The sequence below is a fragment of the Eptatretus burgeri genome, chromosome 1, assembly GCF_056783735.1.
Source record: "Eptatretus burgeri isolate ZD-2024b chromosome 1, Ebu_testis_v1, whole genome shotgun sequence".
NCBI classification, from domain to species: Eukaryota; Metazoa; Chordata; class Myxini; order Myxiniformes; family Myxinidae; genus Eptatretus; species Eptatretus burgeri.
In genome coordinates this window covers 60,074,251-60,089,011 of record NC_140961.1, presented here as the reverse complement: position 1 = coordinate 60,089,011, position 14,761 = coordinate 60,074,251, and the positions used below count along the sequence as shown (strand labels likewise).

The 14,761-nt window shown below is 34.2% G+C and overlaps 1 long non-coding RNA gene across 1 annotated transcript; it reads right to left on the bottom strand.

Annotated features, from left to right (window-relative positions):
- Positions 1 to 13,895: 13,895 nt before the first annotated feature.
- LOC147034573 (uncharacterized) lies at positions 13,896 to 14,760 on the bottom strand. Its single transcript, XR_015059311.1, has 3 exons — positions 14,561 to 14,760; positions 14,362 to 14,419; positions 13,896 to 14,065 (listed from the first exon to the last, which is right to left on the bottom strand). It is a non-coding gene; the product is annotated as an uncharacterized LOC147034573 (long non-coding RNA).
- Between the last annotated feature and the right edge of the window lies 1 nt (position 14,761).

Genomic DNA, 14,761 nt, shown 5'->3' with positions numbered 1-14,761 from the left:
CTACTTGAAGTTACTCAGATGAAAGAGCACCTTTGCAAACAAAACAAATAAGAGCAACATGGAAGGTCACAATGAGGAGGAGAATAATGGACAACAACAAAATGAAGAAGAGGAAGAGGAGGTTGACAATGAACAGCATAGGCTACAAGATAAGCTGGCTAATAAAATAGAGGAAATCAAATTAATATCACCCAAGCAAAGACCACATCTTCACCGAATAAAAAACAATCAACAGTTTAAAATACAAGTTCGGAGAATAAACCAAAATCACCTAATCTGAGAGAAATTAACGATGTGAGTTTTGCAGCTGCACTGTATGTCCAAGAGAAAATTACAGGCAAACAATGACAAAAAAATATAGATCTGATAATCTGACCAGAAACAAAACACCATCGTGGAAACAGAGAATTGAGAAGCAGAGAGACTGACTGAGAGTGGAAACAGAACAAATATAACAATTTAAGAGGAGGAAACAGAAGTCCAAAGCTTAGGAAAAGAATCAGACAAATAAAAAAGAAATACAACACAGAAAACAATGGACTCGACCCATTAGCTGCCCATAATAAACTCCAAATACAACAGATAGCAAGGAAAAAAAAAAACTGATAAGGCCAACAACAGAAGAAATCAAAATAAACAGTTTGAAAACAACTCAAAAAACTTCGACCAAGACCGATGGAAGCAGAAACAACATGCGACAACTCCCCCCTAAAAAATTTTTGAAAACATTTTTAGAAAGGTATATTTGAAGACGAAATACACGAGAAAGCAGAGTGGATATGACACTTGGAAAAGAAAAAGCAACCGCAACAGGAAATGCACCCAATGACAATTGATGAAGAAAAAAATTAGAAAACATCTTGCAAAAGTATTGAACTTCAAATGCCCAGGCCCAGATAGGATTATGAAATTCTGGCGAAAGCAACAACATGCTCTCCACCATCACTATGCTCGAGCATTTAAAAACTCATGCAAGGGGGACAGCCAATGGCTGAATGGTTAACAGAAGGCAACATTCTTTTAATCCCAAAATCTGAAGAAACCCAGGTACCAAACATACAGACAAATAACATGTCTACCAACAACATGCAAACTTTTAACAGGTATCCCAATCCCGATTGCAGCCTGTAATTAACTATAACAATTTTGACACCCTCACTCAACAAGGAGCTTTAGAAGCAGAGCAGAAAGGATGTAAGAGAGGATGCTATGGAACAATAGACCATTTATTGTTAAACAAAACCACACTTGAAAACTGCAAGCTCCAACAAACCAACTTATCCACAGCCTGGAGAGACTACAAAAATGCCTTTGATATTGTACCACATGCATGAATTAGAAAATGCATGCAAGTCTACAAATCCAAATATATAATAATAATAATAATAATAATAATAATAATAATAATAATAATAATAATAATAATAATAATTGGAACCATTCTCTCTGCACAGAGAGTGTCGGCGCTGCCGAAGCAGTTTCCTGGGCTATTGGGCACAATCCTGGACAGGTCGCCACTCTGAAACAGGATACTCGAATGGCTCAATTATCCCAGCAAGCTGGGACTCGATTTGCCGACCTCGGAAGGATGACAGGCTGAGTCAATCCCTTGGTGTATTAATTCAGCGGCCAACGGGGCTTGAACTCATGACCCTAGGATCCCGAGCCACCACCCAAACCACAAAGCCAACACCACGCTTAAATCCATATATGTATATATATATATATATATATATATATATATATATATATATATATATATATCTTCTTCTTTCGGCTGCTCCCTTTAGGGGTCGCCACAGCGGATCATCCGTATGATCCGCATAGTGATTTGGCACATGTTTTACGCCGGATGCCCTTCCTGACACAACACTGGTCGCCTCTTACGACACAGGGATATGGTACACCTATTTTATCCGGGGTATACACAGGCCCAGTACACTGGTACTCATATATATATATATATATATATATATTTATATATATATATATATATATATATATATATATATATATATATATATATATATATATATATATATATATATATATATATATATATATATATATATATATATATATATATATATATATACACACAAATAAGCCTGGTGTTGGCGCAGTGGTTAGGGCAGCGGCTTGGGATCCAAAATGTCCTGAGTTCAAGCCCCGTTGGGCCACTGAATTAATACACCAGGGGGTTGACTCAGCCTGTCATCCTTCCGAGGTTGGCGAAGTGAGTATCAGTGTACTGGGCCGGTGTATACCCCGGGTAAAATAGATGTACCATATCCCTGTGTTGTAAGAGGCGACCAGGGTTGCGTCAGGAAGGGCATCCGGCGTAAAACATGTGCCAAATCACTATGCGGATCATTTGGATGATCCGCTGTGGCGACCCCAAACGGGAGCAGCCGTAAAAAGAAGAAGAGGATGTATATATATATGTATATATATTTGTATATATATATGTATATATATATATATATACATATATACATATACATATATACATATATATATATATATATACATATATACATATACATATATACATATATACATATACATATATACATATATACATATATACATATATATACACATATATACATATATACATATATATATATATATATATATATATATATATATATATATATATATATACAAATATATACAGTCATGCGCCGCTTAACGACGTTCCGGGCAACGACGGATCGCATAAACGACGGGTCTGCCAGCTCTGAAAAGAATAGTGAAAATGAAAAAAAATATGGAGCTGAAAAATTCATATCGCCGAGTGATGTAGCCTCGTATAAAAATAGCACATACAATTATGTACACTCGACAGAACATAATACCTTATAATGATAATAAACAACGACAGTGTGGCCCTGCTATAATGCGATCGTTGAGGTCCATAAAATGTCATCGCGAAAAAAGCAGGGTCGTGCTAAATCGGGATTCAAGGAAATCGGCTTTCAAACTGAACCAAGGTTTCCACGTTTACCTTCCAGCAAGTAAATTACCTTTGCATTGAAGAATTCCGCGAATAAATCGTTGTTGTTCGTCAATTAAAATAAATTTATTTTTAGTGAAGCTTTTTATGTTGTTAAAACAATCGCACTGTTCCGAAAATATATATATATCACAATTGAATGGTGCTCGTTTATTCATTTTTAAATTATAACATCAATGCAATGATTACGTATTTATAAAATCCAAATGCTATATATTCACCTTTCCATAATCGATGTGAGAGGAGATTGTAAGCTGCTGCTAACCACACCGATGGCCGTCATGAACAGCACAAAGGTAAATCTAACGTGTCTTCCGTCTCTCTTGGATGTGTGTTACAATTGCCGACAGTATTCAGTACAGTAACATGCTGTACAGGTTTGTATCCGAGGAGCAATAGGCTACAGCATATAGCTTAGGTGTCTATGTTTGTGTTAGTACGATGTTCGAAAATGAAAATGAAAAAAAAAAATGATGTTCGCACAACGACGACGTCGCTTAACGACGCGTTTCTCAGAACGTAACCCCGTTGTTAAGTGGCGCATGACTATATATATATATATATATATATATATATATATATATATATATATATATATATATATGGAATATATATAAACATACATAAATATATATATATATGGAATATATATAAACGACGCGTTTCTCAGAACGTAACCCCGTTGTGAAGTGGCACATGACTATATATATATATATATATATATATATATATATATATATATATATATATATATATATATATATATATATATATATATATATATATATATATATATATATATATTTCGTTCAATAGTAGTTAACGATCATTTTAAAATTACCTTTAATATAAAAACTGTTGTCGTTGAATCTGATAATGAAAAAAAGTATATCGATATCGATGGTAATATTATTAAATATGAGCCAATATACAACTGAAAGTATAGATGAATTTCAGTTTAAGTAAAGTTTTACTTTATAAATATGCTAGACTTTCCTGATTCTCCATATGACAAATTTGAGAATTGTCCTGCGTGTGAAAGACGGGGATTAAACACAGAGTCAAAAGCCTATAAACAATGTATATTCTGTGATTATCTTCTAATTAATGATAATAAAAAATATAAAAAGGAAAATAATTCTTTTAGATTTACACCAAAAATGAATTACTTTACAAGATTGATTAGAGAAATGAATGTAAAGTATGAGGGTGATAACACACCTTTCCTTACAAGGAAAGAAACTGAACGTATAAGAGAAATGTTCAAAGGATTGTTGTTATATATTATTCATGGATGTAATTTTCAGGGAAATATCAACACAAGATATTGTATAAATAAAATAATGGATTATCTTGAAATTAAACCTTAACTTAAGATAAAATATAGAGTTTCTAAAAAAGCCAATAATAAATTAAATAACCTGTTTTCCAAATATATAAATGAATGATTTTTTACCCATTTGGAAAAATAAGATAAAATTTAACAACCATAAAAATCTCCCAAATTCATTAAGATGTCTCATCGTTGGTTCAAGTGGATGTGGAAAAACCTGCTTACTTTTAAAAATGCTCCTCACTCCCAACTCTTTAGATTATGATAATTTAATAATTTTAACAAAGTCGAGTTTTCAACCAGAGTATCAACTACTCTCACAAGGTTTTAATGCTGGTCTTCAAAAAGAAGATATAATCGGTTTATTTAAACGTCAAAAAAACCTAAATGATTGTAACATTGAAGATATAATTCAACTATTTTGTGATACACAGAGATGTAAAAAGAAATCAAATCCTATAACTTGTATTCTTCGTGATAATACGGATGATATACCGTCTCCCCAAGATTTGGATAAATCAAAAAAGAACCTCGTTATCTTTGATGATTGTGTTAATGAGAGAAACCAAATGGTAATGGACAGCTACTACACAAGAGGGAGACATTATTCTTGTAATTGTATTTATCTTAGTCAATCGTACTTTCAACTTCCTCGTCGTTCCATCAGAAACAATGCTAATACTTTTATTTTATTCAAGTTAAATTCAATAGATATCAATAATTTTTGGAGAGATAATTGTTCTACATTATGTAGTAAAAAGAAATTTGAGGATTACATGAAGCACACGACTGAAAAATATAAATATATTGTTGTGAAACAAGATGAGATATTAAGGGATATATTTTTTGTTTTATAAACAATTACATATATAAATGACAACTATTATTGTAAATCTTGTGGGTAAATCTGCTTCTGGAAAAAACTTTCATAAATCAAGGTTCTAGTGTAGTACAAATGAGAATATTGTAAATTTACTTGAAAAACACCCCGTGATACGCATTGTATCAACAACAACTAGAGCAATAAGACCTGGAGAAGTAAAAGGTGAAGATTATCACTATATTTCAGTGGAGGAACATATGCGATTGAGGAATGAAGGTCAAATGTTTGAGGAGGTCTCTCTTGGTACAACAAAATATTCACATTGTAAGAGTGAGTTAAGGAAACTAAAATCTGGTGGTGTTGGGATATTAGAAACTAATCCAGAAGGAACGAGACAAATTATTAAACATCTGAGTGGAGTGAAGATTTTATCATTCGGTTTTGATGTTGATGAAGAAACTCAACGCAAACGTATGAAAAGCAGAGATGCAAGTATTAGTGAAGAAGAAATTACAACTCGCATTAATGTTAATAAAGAATTTGATGAAATATTTAAAGAAAAGGATTTATTTGAACACATCTACTTGAATGATGAAGAAAAGGAAAATTTCCCTGTTGATCTTTACAATTCATTAAATTATATTTTACAATAAATAAATGGATGCAAAAGAAAGAGCAAGAAGATTTAAGGAACATCAAGAGTTGGTTTCAAAAGTTGCAAAACAACAGGAAGACATAAAGAAGAAACGCAGACAGAAACTAATGGGCGAAGAAGCATTTGAAAGAAAACAAGAGAAATTTTTTAAACCACTTTTAAAAACTTCCCAAGAAAAAATGAAAGATGTTTCCACAGTTCCCACAGTAGAATATACTCCTAAAAAACTTAAAATGTTAAAAGTTTTTGATCAAATGACGGAGGAAGAATTAGAGCATTTCGGAGAATTAAAGGTATATGATGATGAAGGTTTATTTCAACAACTGGAAGAGATTAATCAACCCCCTGATTATATTGTGAATGCTGTTCAAAACAATGAATATTCAGCGGATTCAAAAACCAAAGCAGGACTCATTCCAACAGAACAACCAGCAATATTTCATCTTCTTCAAGAAAAGGTATTGATATTTAATGATGAATTAAGGTTCTTGGGTTCTGCTCAACCACCTGTTAAACTAACTCCGAGATTAATGTTTCTTCTCACAAAAGATGGAAGACAAGGTTCAACTGTGAGGGATGAATCAAAGTATATTGATAAACCATTGGATATGGAAAATAATGATGATAGAGTATATATTGATCTGCTGAACACTCTAAATTATAAGGTTATTCTTTCTGGTAAAAGTAGGAAGAATGAGAAGGAGAAACACATTATTCAGGCTTTAAATATCCTTGGTTCAGGTGTTAGTTTTCTTCCAAATGACCCATCGCAATTAGTTAATGAACTGTTATTGTTGTTAGGCAGTAAGAAGGCTGGAAATAATTGTTTTAATGAAGCATCAGCCATTTTAGACCAGTTGATGAACATGAAAATAATTAATAAATATCAATATAAAGACATTTTATCTCATATTAAATAAGATGAGAAGCACAATCCTAAGTTTCAATTTCACAACAAGCGACCACACATCTTCATTCCCATACCCACTACAACTTGACACAACAAAAGAATATGAGGCATCTTTATTGTCCATGGAAACTTATGATACCTTATTTAATATAAGCGAGAAAAATGACAAGTTTAGTTATAATCCGGGAAGTGGATACAAAACGATAACAGTCTCACCCGGAGCATATGAGATTTCTCAAATATCTTCCGAAATTGCTCGTCTTATGAAAGAACAGGGTGATGAACCAAAAAATATTGTTATAGACATTCAAAAACATACTTCAAAATCAACGATTAAAGTGAAAAATAACTACAAGGTTGATTTCACAATTGATAATTCATTTAGAGAGTTATTGGGTTTCTCCTCAAAAAAGATTGAAACTAATGGGACGTTTTACAGTGAAAATGTCATTCAAATATCCTCACGAATAAATTCGGTGTTAATTCACTGTGATTTGATTGATGGTGCTTATAATGATGGAAAAAAAACAAATACAATATTTTCATTCAGCGCATACTCAACCCCAATTGGTTATAAATTCAATATGGAACCTAAAAATTTGGTTTATCTCCCTGTGTCAGGAAAAACCATACACAGAGTAAATTTTAGGATAACCGACCAAGATAATCGTGTGATTTATTTTAATGGAGAAGTTATATCCATCAGAATTCACCTACGCGAAGTTTTCCAATAAATAAATACGATGGTTATTGTGAGGAAACACGAGTTGGGAAAATATAAAATAATTACAGGGGATGGGATGTTCCTTTCCCCATACTACAAGGGTGAAGGTATGTATCTTGGTAGAGGATACTATAAACCTAAGAGACAAAGGGGTGTTGGACATCAATTTAGAGGAGATGGGATAATTGATACTCTCATGGGTATTGGTTCAACTATTCTTAAACATAAAGATCTAATTGGTTCAACTGCTTCTGCTGTGGGAAATGTAGCAGGTGCTGTAAAGAGCATAAAAGATGCCCAGAAGGAATCTCATAAATTACAAGCAATAAAAGAAATTAAGAAAAGCAAAACTCAGTTGTCCCCCCAAGAACGACAGAAAATAATTCAAATAATTGGATCAGGGTTTCAAAAGTTTTAACATCTTTTTTCCTAAATAAATACAAGTATGGAAGCAATTGATGGTATCTATGATTTGGATGATACTATTATTATCTCAAACTCCACTAAAAAAGAAGATTACTTCAAGGTAAATGCAATAACTGGAACAGACTGGAATACGAATGGTACAAAAAGTTTTGAAATAAATAATCAACAAACCTATTTGAATCTCTCCGAAAGTTTCTTGTTGTGTAAATTAAAATTCAATAAAGCTGGGAATAACACAAATGCTACACTTGTAAATGATTTCTTCTGGAAAATGTTTGATAGTGTGCGTTTGTATATTGGAAAAACAAGAAGTTGAAGCGGTTGATTATGTCTCTGCTGTATCTGAAATGATGAAATTTACACTCTATACATTCAGTGATAGAATGGGAAAGGGGTCTGTCGAAGGTTTTATTCCTGATATGTCAACGGGAACAAACACAGACCCTGGATATACTCAAAGGAAAGGAATGTATAATGATGATACAAAAGCAGAAAATAGTTTTACTGTGGCAGTTCCTCTTAAAGGTATATTTGGATTTTGTGATCATGATAAAGTTCTGTATGGTCTTAAAATTAGATTTCAACTACAAAGGAATGATAATGAAAATAGATTGCTTTTTGGTGTTGGTAGTGCTTTTGGTGAACAGAATAAATTTGTAATTGAGGAGATGAGTTGGTATATCAGTGAATATACTCCTAATCTTAAAACAGAAGAGATGTTGAATCGAAGACTTAACTCAAAGAAACCACTCAGTGTATCATACCTCAAAAGAAGATGTCAACACGTTAAACTCAACCAAAATACAAACACGTGGAATTTGGGTGTTCTGGAAGGAAAGCCACAATATCTGTGGATGATTTTTAAAAAGCCAGATGGTGATACTGCGACTGATAAGAATAATGCATTGAGTGATAATGCTAAGGTGAAACAACTTCGCGTTTCTCCAGATGGAACATTTTATCCACGAGATAGATTGGAAATTAATTGGGAAAAAAATGATTTTGCTGAAGCATACAAGTCTTACCAAAAGGTGTGTGAAAGTAATGGAAATAAAGAACCTATTTTGGATATGACAGCATTTAAAAGTTTGTATACAATCTATGCGTTTGACCTGAGCGCTCAAAAGGAAACTATAAAGTCTAATCGAGTGGATACTTCCCTTTACATTGAAAGAGGAGAGAGTGAAGAAGTTGATACATATTGTTTGCTTTTGGAAGAAACAAAATTGCAGATTAATACAGATAATGGTGTGATGATTAGTCTCACATAATTTTTTGTTAAATAAATGAGTGGCAAAGTACCAACTGGGGTATATGTTAATCAAATCGATCTTCATAAACTATCATCTTGTGTTCAAAATCAAAAGCCTTGTACGATTAACGTTAATACAATTCAGAGAAAAGGAGCAGTAAGAATTGATGTTTTGCTTCCAAGAGAACAGGTTAAAATCTTGAATGACACTGGCTCACTTAAAATTAAAATGACAAAACCAATGTTGAAAAAATATTCAATAAGAGAGACGAGTGGAGGATTTCTCCCATTTCTAATTCCTTTATTTGCTGGTTTAAGTGCGGTTGGAGAATTGACGGGTGGTATTTCAACAGCGGTGAAAACTGCCAACGAAAGGAAGGCTGAACTCCAGGCTCAAAAAGAATTGGAAAGACATAACAAAGAGTTGGAGAAACAAATTAGTGGAAGTGGTGTAATTGTAGATTTTGCTGAAAAACTTGAAGGTCTGCCTGATAAAGCGAGATTGTTAGTTGGAGATATGCTTTCTTCTATAGCACAAGCAGGTGTAAAATTAACGAAAAGAGGTAATGGATTATATCTTTCTAATAAATAAATGAGCATTGATGAGTGGTTGAAAGAATTTGGAAAGAATACAACATCAAATTTACAACTTGTCAAATATTGTAAGAAATTAAAAATTCATAATGTGGTTATTTGTATGAGAGATGAATTAACAAATGTGCCGAAACATACAAAGAATATTATTATGAACTTAGAAGATAATAATGGGAACGGTTCTCATTGGGTTTGTATTTTTAATAGTCAAGACAAATATTATTTTGATAGTTTTGGTCTTCCACCACCTGTTGAAGTCATAAAATTCTTACAGAATGGTGTTTATCAAACATTTCAAGTCCAAGAATTAAATTCCAAGTGTTGTGGTCAATTATGTCTATATGTGTTATTTCAACTCAACAAAAATAAAAAATTTTATGATATTATTTTTAATCTAATATAAATGACTTATGTTGGTAAAGATGGTTCTACCGTTGGTGTATCTCAAGAACTGGATATTGATTTATCAAATTATTACACAAAGGCACAGGCTGAACGACATAAATATAATATAACCAAAAATATTAACATGAAAAATGCTTATAAATTAAAAAATTATCCAAGCCCGACTGACGCGAATGACTTGGTGAGATTAAGCGATTTATCACAATATATATACTTAAATAAAACGGCCGTGTATTCCAAAGATACAGAAGTGTTGATATTATCTCCAGGTCATACAGAATTCACAGTTCGAATTAAAATAATTTTTTATAAAGAAGGGCGTATCGTTTGTGTGAGAATAGAACAATGGGGGTATGATATGAATGATTTAGTGTATAATTGGTCATTTAAAATTAACCTCGAAGACCTGGAACAATTAAATCAGTCTCGTAAGGAAGAATATTATCCACTTGGTATCGAGAATGAGTTTTGTGGGGCCACGATTAGTAAACAACAAATAAAATAATTTAATAAGGGTAAATATAATAATGGTTTTGCCCTTGTTTATCTCATGAAAACAGAAAAAACAGGATTATATATAATAAGTAAGGAAATACAAAATGATTTAACTATGGGAAGATGGGGAGGTGTTTCGTGCCATAATATTATTCTAACATATATTTCTAATACATAAATGACAGCAAGAAGGCTTCAAGAAAATTCTCATTTCTGTGTCCAAGCATACCTTCAAGAAAAGGGTATTCGGTATTTTAATAAATATGTTCTACAACATAAGAATGAGGTATTTTCAATAAAAGATTGGCATTATGCTGATGTTGATAAACCGACAACTTTGGATTTAATTAGAATGTTAAATATGAAAAAATTATAAAGTTAAGAAAACGTAAGGCTCTTTTAGAAATTCAAAAGAAATTTTATTGGTTTCCTGTTGTAAAAAAAAATATTTTGGATACAGGAATAACAAGAAATCCTGATGAATATATGTATAATATTCTATGGGGTGTAAGCGATTCAAGGATAATACGGGATGAGGAAGGAGTTGAAGAAGAGAGGGAAGAGGAGGAAAAGGAGAAGAGAGAGAAGGAGGAGAGGGAGAAGAAAGAGAAGGAGGAAAAGGAGAAGAGAGAGGGAGGAAAGAGAGAAGAGAGAGGGATGAAAGGGAGAAGAGAGAGAAGAGAGAGAGAGGGAGGAAAGAGAGAAGAGAGAGAAGAGAGAGAGGGAGGAAAGAGAGAAGAGAGAGAGGGAGGAGAGGGAGGAGAGGGAGGAAAGAGAGAGAGAATGAATAAATATCAAAATATGGAAACCAGTGAGATTAAAAAAAGATTGGTGGTATTACAGAAAATAACTCAACCCACCGAGGAGGAAAACAAAGAATTGACAAGTCTATTTGAAATATTTTCTTCATGACTATTGACATCGACAAGCTATTCATTTTAATTCAAGTTTTTCATTTTTATTTTTTTTCTTAAATAAATGGAGGAGAGAGTGAAGGCATTTCAAAGGATTCTTTATGTTTTAAAAATTAAGATTCAAATGTGCATGTTGGAAACTAAAAAGGTTTTTGCACTCTGCAGGAATTTTTCACATAAATAAATGAGTTATTGTCTCAAATGTAAAAAGAAAACTCATACTAAAAATATTTCATATATTAAAAGTAAAAATAACAGGGTTATACAAAAAGATATGTGTTCGGTGTGTGGTTCAAAAAAAAATCAATTTATCTCCAAACACAAACGAGGAGGAGATATACAAAAGTTTTTATCAGGAAGTAAATTTACAACTACTGGAATACCAGGGGAATTACATCTTCCAGGGTATTCTTTCTGTGGTCCAGGCACAAACTTGGATAAAAGATTAGATGAGGTAGACAATCCTAAATTCTGGAGTAAGCCTATCAATAGAGTTGATGAAGTGTGCATGAGACACGATATTGATTATGGGAATACCACAACGTTGGAAGAAAAGCATGAAGCCGATAGAGAAATGTTGTATAATTTGTCTCTGATACAAAATCCAACCTTGAGAGAAAAAGTTGATCGGTTCATTGTGAAGAAGACGATCAGTGCTAAATTGAAACTTGGTCTTGGAAATTCCAAAAACTTGTAGTCTCTAATGATGTTATTAAGACTGAAGAGCAATTAGCTGATGAATTACATAAACCAATATTCACAAAGTTTCAGAGAAGGAAAGTTTATTCCAAGGAAGTTGATTATATCTGGTCTGCTGATTTGATTGAACTTAATAATGATAAGGGGTACAAGTATGCTTTAACCGTTATTGATTTGAGGAGTAGATATGCGTGGGTTGTGCCATTAAAAAACAAAACAGATCATACTCTTATGTTAGCCTTTCAACAGATATTCAATAAAAGTAAGAGAAAACCTAAAAAATTGTGGACTGATGAGGGTAGAGAGTTTTATAACAAGACATTTCTGAATTTTCTAAAAAATAACAGTATTACATTATGCAGTACCTTTAATGAAGGGAAGGCAGTTGTTGTTGAACGTTTTAATCGTACCTTAAAAGAGAGACTATATAAAAAATTCACACAACTCGGTTCATAACAATGGTCATCTTTTATTCAGGATATTGTGGATAAGTATAATGACACGATTCACACGTCAACAAATATGAAACCATCAGTAACATTTACAAAATTAAAATATGAAAAAGAGATTAATGTCAGAAAACCTAAGTTCAAAGTTGTTGATATCGTTAGAATATATAGGTGGAAATCTCATTTTGAAAAAGGTTATATTAAAAGATGGACCAACGAGCTTTTTAAAATTGTTGATGTAATAGATACGGCTCCTTGGACTTATAAGATATATGATTTGGAAGGGGAAGGGATTTTAGGTTCATTTTATTCACAGGAATTACAAAAGACAAAGATAAATTGAAATTTTTTGACTCCGCCCCTTTTTGACTGCACCCACACAAACCCCACACAAGCCCCGCCCACACAAACCCCACACAAACCCCACCACACACAAACCCCTCACAAGCTCCAATAAATTGAAATTTTTTTGACTCCGCCCCTTTTTGACTCCGCCCACACACGCCCCTCCCACCGAAGCCCCGCCCACACAAGCCCCACCCACACAAGCCCCCACCACACACAAACCCCACAGAAGCGCCACACAAACCCCACACACACAAAAACTCCACCCCACACAAGCTCCACACACACAAACCCCACACAAGCTCCACCCATATTCATCATATTCACATAATTAGTGATTAGTTAATTAGTTCCCCACACACAACATGTTTATTTAATTAAAAAATTATCCACCCATACACACAAGCTCCACTCATCCACCCATCCACCCATCCATTTATCTACACAAACCTCATCCACATTCACCCCTCCCACATAAGCTCCACCGAAGCTCCGCCCACATAAACCCTGCCCACATAAACCCTGCCCACACAAGCTCCACACACATAAACCCTGCCCACATAAACCCTTCTCACCGAAGCCCTCTCACAAGCCCCGCCCACACCCGCCCCTCCCACCGAAGCCCCGCTCACATAAACCCTGTCCACATAAACGCCCTCCCACAAGCCCCGCCCCCTCATCCCCTCATCCCCCTGTGCGCCCCCACCTTTGACCCACCACCTCCCTCATCCCACCCCCACCCTTCCCCACACACACACACATGGGGAGGGGAGGGATGGGATGAGGGGGTGATGGGTCATTGGGGGAGCGCACCTGCCCCCCTCCCCCACCCCCCTCCCCCAACCCCTCCCTCTCGTTCATGTCTTGATCCTCTTCTTGAAATTCAAAATCAAGTAATTGTAAACAAAACAAATATAATTTATGAATATTGAAAATATTAAATATTCATTTGCGAGAATGTATAATCTTTCCCAGCAATCTTCTTCAGATGTCTTGTGATTTCGAAACTCAGACACCATATTCTGTTTTGAAACAAAAAGTGGATAATAATTAGGTTTTATAAAGATAATTACATGGTAATATGAGTAAACCTGGTGTTGGTTCTAAGTTCAAGCCTCGTTGACCACTGAATTAACACACCAGCCTCGTTGACCACTGAATTAACACACCAGGAGGCCGACTCAGCCTGTCATCCTTTCAAGGCCAATAAAATGAATTCCAGTGTACTGGCAAAACCGCGTCCAAACTAATGATGCAACCAACATAAGACGACATTCTAAAGAGAGAGTGATATTAATAATAATTCAGAAACATTTACCTCCAGAAAATCATGTGTTGTACAAGATTGCTTCAACAGCTGATGTTGTGTGATAGTGCTGAAAAAAAAAAAAATAAGTCAAGGGTATAGATGAAGAGACAGACAGAGAGAGATACAGACAGGGAAAGTGACACACACACACACACACACACACACACACACACACACACACACACACACACACACACACGTGTCTCACCATTGGTTTAATTCATTCGAGATCAGAGGCCGTGATAAGACTTCGTACCAGTCATTATAAATCATTGACCTCTTCAATAAGAGCATAGAGAGGTAGGTAGAAAGACAGACAGATAGAGATACAAACAGACAGGGAAAGCGACACACACACACACACACACACACACACACACACACACACACACACACACACACACACACA